This window comes from Opisthocomus hoazin, chromosome 26 (assembly GCF_030867145.1).
Source record: "Opisthocomus hoazin isolate bOpiHoa1 chromosome 26, bOpiHoa1.hap1, whole genome shotgun sequence".
NCBI lineage: Eukaryota > Metazoa > Chordata > Aves > Opisthocomiformes > Opisthocomidae > Opisthocomus > Opisthocomus hoazin.
In genome coordinates, this window is record NC_134439.1 from 4346876 (window position 1) to 4355834 (window position 8959).

At 54.0% G+C, this 8959-nt stretch overlaps 1 protein-coding gene across 16 annotated transcripts in view; it reads right to left on the reverse strand.

The window, feature by feature from the left end:
* Window positions 1–1907, reverse strand: part of MAPT (microtubule associated protein tau) — a 54606-nt gene extending 52699 nt beyond the window's left edge. For 5 of the 16 annotated variants that reach the window (XM_075443804.1, XM_075443801.1, XM_075443803.1 and 2 more), the window contains exon 1: window positions 1791–1906. The gene's annotated coding sequence lies outside the window, so the exon portion shown is untranslated. Of the gene's footprint in view, window positions 1–1527; window positions 1626–1790 lie in introns of those variants that run through there. The other 11 variants (XM_075443805.1, XM_075443806.1, XM_075443807.1 and 8 more) reach the window with 8 other exon arrangements.
* Window positions 1908–8959: the final 7052 nt, after the last annotated feature.

The following is an 8959-nucleotide window of genomic DNA, read 5'->3' on the forward strand; positions in this document are numbered from 1 at the left end:
GTAACTGGGTTAGATTCTCATCTCTAGCGAGAATAAGATTTTAACATGCCTTCTCTCAAGAGCAGCCTGTAAACGCCCAATTGAGAGCTTTTTTGCCTGACCACCCTGAGAAAAAAAATGCAAAAAAATCTGAACTGCACAAGGAAAACCATTAAACATTCCAAATTTGAAGTATTGGCAGCAAAGGCAAAAACCCTTCATCGGATGTAAGAAGGCAGCCATTGCTCGACAGAACAAATTAGCGATTCTCGGTAGTGAATTTTGTTCCACTCATTCAGACACACGTTCGACATCTGCCCAGATCCATGCAGACAAACGCAGGGCAGCTCAGGAACACGCTGCATACAAATCGCTGAAGTGACAGCTTAGCTCATCTCAGCTGCTCGTTCCAGCGAGCCCGTCTCTAAGCAAGACCAGCCTCTCGCTGCAAATGGAGTTGCACCTCGCGTGGTGGTACCACCAGCAAATGGAAGGAGAAACTCCCTTTAAAGTGACGGCAGCTGCCCTCTGTGAACGAACAACAGGACTGCATTTCTAGGTGTTAAAAAAAAAAAATTGTCTTCCCTAACCGAATCCTCCCTTGTGCTAACACTGCAGAGAGGGATGCAGGCAGAAATCTCCATCCCTCACGTGAAGTAAGCTCTTTCTGCTCCTTATGAGTTGAACTGCTCCCAGCCAGGAGGGCAGGCGTGCCACGCAGCCCGCCTGGAAAGACCTGGCAAGCAAACTTCCCCTTTCACACCTGTGAAGTTAGACTTAAAAACAAAGAAATATCCAGCAGCTAAAGGAAAAAAAGGCAAACCTCAGGAAGGGGGCTAGCCCCACGCGCCGCCTGGTGCGATTTTAGGACAAGAACAAATGGGCAGCATGGAAACGGCTAAGGAAAGGGATAAGGGGAAAGATGCTAATGAAAGCGATAAGGGGGCGATTTCAGCACAAGACAGGGCCGCCTGCGAGGTGCATCCAGGGACGGCCGACACCAGTTACGCCAAGCAACACCAACCCAGCCCCAAACCCCCGGGGCTCGGCACCAGCATCCCCAGCCCGGCTGGCAAACACCCGGGGTTTAACATCCCGGGAACCCACCTTGGGTGGCCGCGCCATTAACGTTAATATTGGAATCCCTTGGCCGGGCATCTGGGGGATGCAACAAAGCAAGGCAACTCCGGGGCACCGAGACCCCAAAAACGCTTGCCACCCCCAAAATTTCGGGCTGGGCGTGGACAGCTCCGTTTTCTGAAAGGCCTTCTCCTCATGGTTTTCCATTATTGATTAATTTATCTATTTTAATTCCAGCTGCCCCTCGCCTCCCCCCCCTTCCCGAGGGCGGCTGCGGAAGATGGCACCGCGCCGGGGCGGGAAGGCGCTGCCCGCCGCTCCTGCCGCAGCCCCCGGCCACACCTGCCGCAGGGGACGGGGAAAAAAAAAGAAAACAAAAACGGCGAAAAGGGGGAGAAAAAAAAAAGGATAAAAAATCCGCGGCGCTCGTTCGCTCCCTCCCTCCGCACCGGCCACCCCGCCCCGCACCTGCAGCCGGGCGGGCAGCGCTGCCGCAGGGGCCGCCCCCCGCGCTGCTGCAAACCGGCACCGGGGGTGACACACTCCTCCGCGGCGATTTTTGGGGTGGAAATGGTTGCGTTTGGGGTTTTTTTTTGGGGGGGGGGTTCCCCCCCCCTCCACCCGTTCCACGCTTTCAGCGCAGGGACAGCGAAAGGCAGCGCCGGTGGAGCGGAGGGGAGCGAGGCCCGGCCGCAGCATGCCCTCACCCCCCCCGCCCGCCGTGCCCCTACCTGCCGCTGCCGGGGAGTCCGCACCGGGGCCGGGCGGCGAGTGACAGCGGCGGCGCGGGCGGGGCGGGACGGGGCGCGCGCGCGCGAGCTCCGGAACCTTCGCCGAGCCGGCAGGGAGAGGGGGGGGAGCGCGCAGCAGCAGAGCGCATGCGCCGCGCGGCTCGTAAACCCCCCGAGGAGCGCTGTCCCCGGCGGTGCCCGGCGCATGCGCAGAGGGAGGGAGGGGCCGCCGCGGTCTTTTGTTTGCGGGAAGCGGGCGCGCGCGGGGCCCCGCCCAGCAGGGGGCGCTCGCGCGCTGCCCCCCCCCCCCCCCCCCCGTAAGCGGCCCCGGCGCCATTTTGTGGCGGGTTGGGGTGTCCTGCGGCCGGTCACAGCCCGGGACCGCCTCTCCCCGCCACGGGTCTTGCTTTCTACACGGCCTGCATTCGGTCAGCCAAGAAAGCAAATGGGATCCTGGGGTGCATTAGGAGGAGTGTGGGCAGCAGGTGGAGGGAGGTTCTCCTTCCCCTCTACTCTGCCCTGGTGAGGCCCCATCTGCAGTGCTGTGTCCGGTTCTGGGCTCCCCAGTTCAAGAAATATGAGGAGCTACTGGAGAGAGCCCAGCGGAGGGCTACGAGGATGAGGAGGGGACTGGAGCATCTCTCCTATGAGGAGAGGCTGAGGGAGCTGGGCTTGTTCAGCCTGGAGAAGGCTGAGAGGGGACCTTAGAAATGCCTCTAAATATCTGCAGGGTGGGTGTCAGGAGGACGGGGCCAGGCTCTGTTCAGTGGTGCCCAGCGACAGGACAAGGGGCAACGGGCACAAACTGAAGCAGAGGAAGCTCCAGCTGAACCCGAGGAAGAACTTCTTCCCTCTGAGGGTGCCGGAGCCCTGGCCCAGGCTGCCCAGGGAGGCTGTGGAGTCTCCTTCTCTGGAGATATTCCAGCCCCGCCTGGACAGGGTCCTGCGCAGCCTGCTCTGGGTGACCCTGCTTGGGCAGGGGGTTGGACTGGATGATCCCTAAGGTCCCTTGCAACCCCAAACATTCTGTGATTCTGTGATCCCACATGGATACCTGCCTCGGGGACTGAGATTCACCACCTTGGGTCCAGCTGTGCTGTCAGCCGCTGCCCTCCATATCCAAGGAGATGGAGAATACTAACCGCTCACTAGCTGCTAACAGCATCCCCTTACCTTCCTCACCAGCCCCTAACAAGAGCATGTATCGAGGTTTAACTTCATCCACTGGTAAGCTCCAGACTGTTGATATAAGGGAAAGCAGCCTCCTTCTACCCAAGGCAGGCAGCTCCACGGCCATTACCCACACGCCTCAACTGGATGGGCACCGGGATTCCGCAGCATGCATGGAAGACAGCGGTGGGCAGCTTTAATTAGCTTATGGTTCAGCAGACAACTGTGGGAAGGATTCAACAGGTGACACTAACCGCCCAGAGGCAGGCAGTGAGGTAAAGGAGCACTGGGGTTCCCACCCCACCCAATACAGAACCCACAACCCTGCCCATAGCGCTGGAAAGTGGAGGGACAGGCTGAAGAAACAAGTCAAACTCTCCAAAAAATCTCTCTCCACCTTGCCTGCTTCACCAGGAAAAAGAGCAAGATGCTCTGGCTCTGCTCAGGAGCATTATGGACAGAGTGGAGATCCCTCCATGGAATTACTGCCTTCTATTACAGGGTTACTATCCCTGGTAATTGGATTTAGGGGAGAAACTGCAGAAGGCATCTTCTGTCAGGCAGGCTCCAGTTTTTCCTGAGAAACATTCAGGTGCAAATCAAGGACAAACATCCAGTCTAAAAACAGGCTTTGGCAGAGGTTGTGAAGGGGAAAGCTCAATATGGTTAAAAAGAAACAGATGTGAAGACCACAGCACCCAAGGTTTTTAAAAGCAGGCTGGGTTGGGAATGGCCCATCTTGGTTTGGAATAAAGGTCTCAAGGTGTCTTGTAGCTCTATGAAGAGTCAAAGCCCTTCTCTTACTGCGGTATCAATAACTGGAGAGGTACAAAGTACAGTCATATGAAAGAAAAAATTTGGATTTACAAACATGCAACACCATGGATTAGGGTTTTTTTCCAAGTCAATAGAAACTGATGAGGCATCTAAAACCAGGGCAATGGCCAAAAAGTGCCCACTATAAATTAGCTGGAGAATTTCAGAATTCTCTGAAAAAAATACCACTGCTTTGGGAATAGTAAAATAAATACTACTGTGCTACAAGGGCATCCTTCCTTATGAGACAACAAGGAACAAACTGAATTTGAAATTACAGTGCAAGCAGCTAAAGTCCAATTCTGGAACCACAGCTCTTCCTACAGGCGGTACAGATGTACCAGGAACACAAGACTGACTGCGAATCAGCTGAGCTATTTCTTCGTCTAAAGACAACAAAACCAAGGAGACTCCCTGCCCTCATTTCTTAACGCAAAGTACTCAGGATGATGAGACTTGGCTTTCTAAAGTCTTCTCAAAGCTCAGCTTTGCCTGCCCGAGTCCTCAGTTCACCAGGCACCAAGTCCCTTTCGGATCCAAGGAATCGTGGGTTGGGAAGCATCATTAGCCAGTCCCAGCCGATGTTCAGGCACAGCCGCTCTTACCACATTATGGCCATGTAGAACATCTGCTGGCAAAGACTAGCCAAGAATTAAATGCATCCGCTGATGGACCACAGTACTGCCAGCCCCAAGTAAAACAGAAGTGATTCCCCATAGTCAATCCTCAAGACTGCGATCACACGAGCAAGCACCTTCCTGTCCTGGCCCAGGGCACAGCCACAGAAGCCTGGTGGCACAGTACTTGAAAATAAGATGCTTGGAGTATCGTAAACAGTCCTAAGGCACAGTGAGCAGACCCAGCATCTCGCTGTTTAATTCTGTCTGTGTTCAGAGAAATAGAAGCACATGGATCTCTTTATTCTGAGGGTGCTGAGGCCCTGGCACAGGCTGCCCAGAGAAGCTGTGGATGCCCCTTCCCTGGCAGTGTTCAAGGCCAGGTTGGATGGGGCTTTGAGCAATCTGGTGGAAGGTGTCCCTGCCTGTGACAGGGGTGCTGGAACTGGATGATCTTTAAAGTTCCTTCTAACCCAAAACATTCTATGATTCTCAGAAAACAAGATCACTACAAAGAAATAGCCAAATCTACATCCAGCTGCTCCTCCTCACCAACACCCTGCCAGGCCAAAAACATGGGCTGAATGTCCATGTCAGGGGGGTAACAACTGGGAGAAGATTCCCTTGTTGAGGTGCCCTTGCTCCCCACATCTCACGCACATCTCTAGCTTGCTGCAGATCCACCCTTTGACGCAAAGCCCCACTGTGCAGCAACACACTGGTTCTGTACTGCATCTCAGGCACAGCAGCCCTGCACCAGCAGGCACACGCTGGTTTGCACTGGGTGGGTGCACAATGCTGCTGCAGCAGTACCGAGATGTTACGGGAACTGCTGGAGCAGTCCGAGTCCCAAAGCGCAGCCGAGTGCTGCGAGCCCTGAGTGGAATGAGCTCACAGTAATCAACGGATCTTGCACTGGCCAAGAGGAACTGCAGACAACACTCTGTGGGCAGATTTCTTACCTGTGAGCAGGCTGACAGCTCATATAGACTTTAATTACTGCACAGAGCTCTTCTGGCTACTTTTTGTTCATAGAATGGTTTTGTTTATAGGAAAAAGGATCTGTGAATTTATCCTACAATTCTAACTCAGTCCAGACTCTTCCTTCCCCTCCATTCCTTCCAGTCTATACTGCTGCTAGGCAGAAACAAGACACTATTTTTAACATCAAATTACAAAGGAAACCTTTAGGAAGAAAAGCATTAAGCCTTTAGCTTCCCCGTCTCTGTTCTCAACCATAAGACAGGGCTCATTTTCCTCACAGGTGAGTTTTGCAACCTGTTTCACAGCTGTATCAAGGCTTTCCAAGGCAGGTGCTGTGGACGGTAGGATGCGATTGCTCAGGTCTCACCTGCAGCAGAAATCAACCTGCAGAACTGCAACTGTGTGATGAATTCTGTGTTGTAGTGGTTTTAACTCTGAGGTCCCCAGGGCCTTGTCTTTCCACAAGCTGCTTCATTTCAGTCACTTAATTCAGAATAAGCATGGCTTTTGCAAAACCATAATGATCCTGGCTGAAATAAATCCTCAAATTCTGCACTCGCTTAATTCCATTACAGTACTACCCAGATCTCTTTTGCAACCTGGTCGTTAAAGTTCACCTAAAAAAAGGAAAATGGGCTAATTGCTTTCAAAATGGTTTCCAGCAAGGAGACAGGATTGATCTTTCTGAAACAATTCCAGATGCTATGGCATGCTGGTAGACCACAGGATGACCCTTTCCTAAATAAGGAAGCCCGAGGCAGACGCAGCCCCCAGACTTGCTTCCCAGGGCACGGCCGCAGGCCCAGGGAGCCAGCTGCGTTTCGTAAGCTCGCCATGCTTTGAAGCCTCTCCATGGAGATCGCGGCAGGGAGCTGGGCGTTACACAAGCAGTTTTCCCAGCCATGCTTGTGCACTGTCAGTAACAGCAGGACAGCGGGCATTGCCCGGGCCTGCGCTGAGCAGACCAGAACAAGGCTCCTGCAAAACTTCCCCGGCAGCTCTGACTCTGCGTGTAACTTTATGGCTCGAGAGGGGATTAGAGCTCCGCCGGCTCCATTCCTCACAAGTTGAAACCAAATTTTTGCAACTCACAGTTCTCTCCAACTGAAGTCAACTTACATTTCATTTTCACAGGCCATCGGAGCATGACACACCCCTATAACCCCCGCCGAGGCCAGCAGGACTGTAAAGATGTAAATCAGAGACACCCTGGGTGTTAGGACAGCACAGGCAGCGAGCAGGCCGTGACTCAGCAGAAAGAGCCAGCCAGCACGGTCCTCGCCTCTCAGCAGCACCGCGCATGGGAAAAACAAATTCACCACTTTCCCTCCGATCACTTCAGCAAGTGGAGAGAAGCGACAGCTGAGACTGAGGCACTTACACCACCTTACACGCTTCCCTCTTGCCCCCACCCCAGCTGGAAAAGGATTATTTATTTTTCTTCTCGGTTGAATAGTGTGGAAAATATGCAGAGCCCGACACCTACAAATAGAAGATACAAGACAAAATACCCCTAAGGATTTTTTTAAATTAATCATTATTCCATTTCTAAATTTCCTGCTACAAGAGGCTTTCCAGATCATTTAAACCCTGTGTATCCATCAGAGGCAGAGTTGACTCATTGGGGAGTTACAGGATGCATTCACTTACGTGACCTTGAGGGAATTATTAGGTTCCTGGCCGCACATCAGATAAAGTCAAGACTCACTTGGCCTTGGTATCACAGAAAAGCAGCAAATGCTTGCAGAGAATTCAGGATCGCTTTATGTCTGCATACCCAGGCTACCAGCCCCAGCAGTTCCCCTCCCTCGAGCACAAACCCAGGGTGTTTACAGCCTCTGCCCAGATGCCAGCAGCAGCTCGCAGGGCTGAAGCCGGAAAACTGCTCCTGGCATTAGCTGCCCCCTTAGTCGACAAACTTCGGAGATGCCAGAGGAGGCTTTATTCCCAGAGAAGAGCAGCCACCACGGCCCTGCCAGTGGTGCAGAGACGCAGGGGATCATCGCTCTGGGGTGAAAAATACCAATGTGCCAAAATGCCAAATACCAGTGCGCTTGCAGGCTCTGAAACCCTGACTGCTTGCCCTGGGCTGAGTCTGCTGGTGGCCATCTGTAGATCACCTGTCCTTGGAGCCTTTCCTGTTCTCGCCACAGGATGGCACTCACAGAGGAGCAGAGAGGCCTGCAGGCACCAGAGGAGTCTATTCCTTGATTTTAAGGCAGGGCAAGAGTTCAACCCTGCTCTAGAAGAAGGAAGATTTTGTTATGCAGTACCACTAGCAGGTCTTGCAGTGAAGTTATCACACAAATACAGAGGCACCAGGAAGCTCTGGTCTGCAGGCTAGCAGGAGGACACACCAGCTGAGCACGGTTCTTCTGCCCCAGGCACCCACCGCCAGCCACCACTTGGTACTGGTATGCCAGGGCTGCACAGGACCAGGGCAGAGCTTGTGCTCCCTGGCGGGGTCCATCCAGGTTTCAGAGGGGCTTTGAGAGCCATCTGCTGTTATCAGCTCACATTATAGCATCGAGCCACGCTGCCATCGCAGGTAGCACTGCTCTGCTACTCTCCCATCCACCCACAAATGAGCAAGCTTAAAGCATCTCACAGAATCACAAAATGTTAGGGGTTGGAAGGGACCTCTGGGCATCATCCAGTCCAACCCCCCTGCCCAAGCAGGGTCACCCAGAGCAGGCTGCACAGGACCACGTCTAGGCGGATGTTGAATATCTCCAGAGAAGGAGACTCCACAGCCTCCCTGGGCAGCCTGGGCCAGGGCTCCGGCACCCTCAGAGGGAAGAAGTTCTTCCTCGTGTTCAGCTGGAGCTTCCTCTGCTTCAGCTTGTGCCCGTTGCCCCTTGTCCTGTCGCTGGGCACCACTGAAAAGTGTCTAAGTGTCTCCTCTCGATTAAAACGCCAACAGAAATAAGACCACCTCAGGGAGCTCACTGCTTTGCACAAAAGGACTCAGGACTCTCCACAGGAAACACAGGCACTTCAGCAGGCACACGAAGCAGAGACAGGGTTTTAGCCTCCCAGAGGAGTCCCCAGGTAAAGCCACGGCTCTCACAGGAGCGGACAGAAGTAGCAGAGAAGGCTCCAGCGCTCACACCAGCCCCCCCCAGGCACTCTCACAGCCCGGGTTGAGGGCTGCACCTCTGAGTGCAACAGCGCGTTTTTAGCTGCGTCTGAGAAGAGGCTCAGGAGCCCTTTCCTCACGCTCACTCACAAATAAAGCCGCTCTGAAGTGGAAGAGCTAGAAATTCAAAAGACAACCTGTAGTCCTCCAAACCAAAGAGATTCTCCAGCTGGCTGACACACACCGAGGTATCTAAAAAAAGCCCTTAACGTACCACATTTCCCTTTCTTAGGACCGAACCCCCATTCCCCCCAAGCACACCCCACAGCCCATCTCCCTGGGGGCTCTTGCAGGGGGCTCAAGGCCTCAGCTGGCCCCCACCTCCTCCCCTTCAACCCCAGGTGGGAGCAGGCTCTGGGTGCCTCGCTCTCCCTGCGCAGCACCTTCAGGGAGCTGGATCCCCCTTGCTGGTCCCCTGCCAGTGCCGGTGCCAGTGCGAGCGG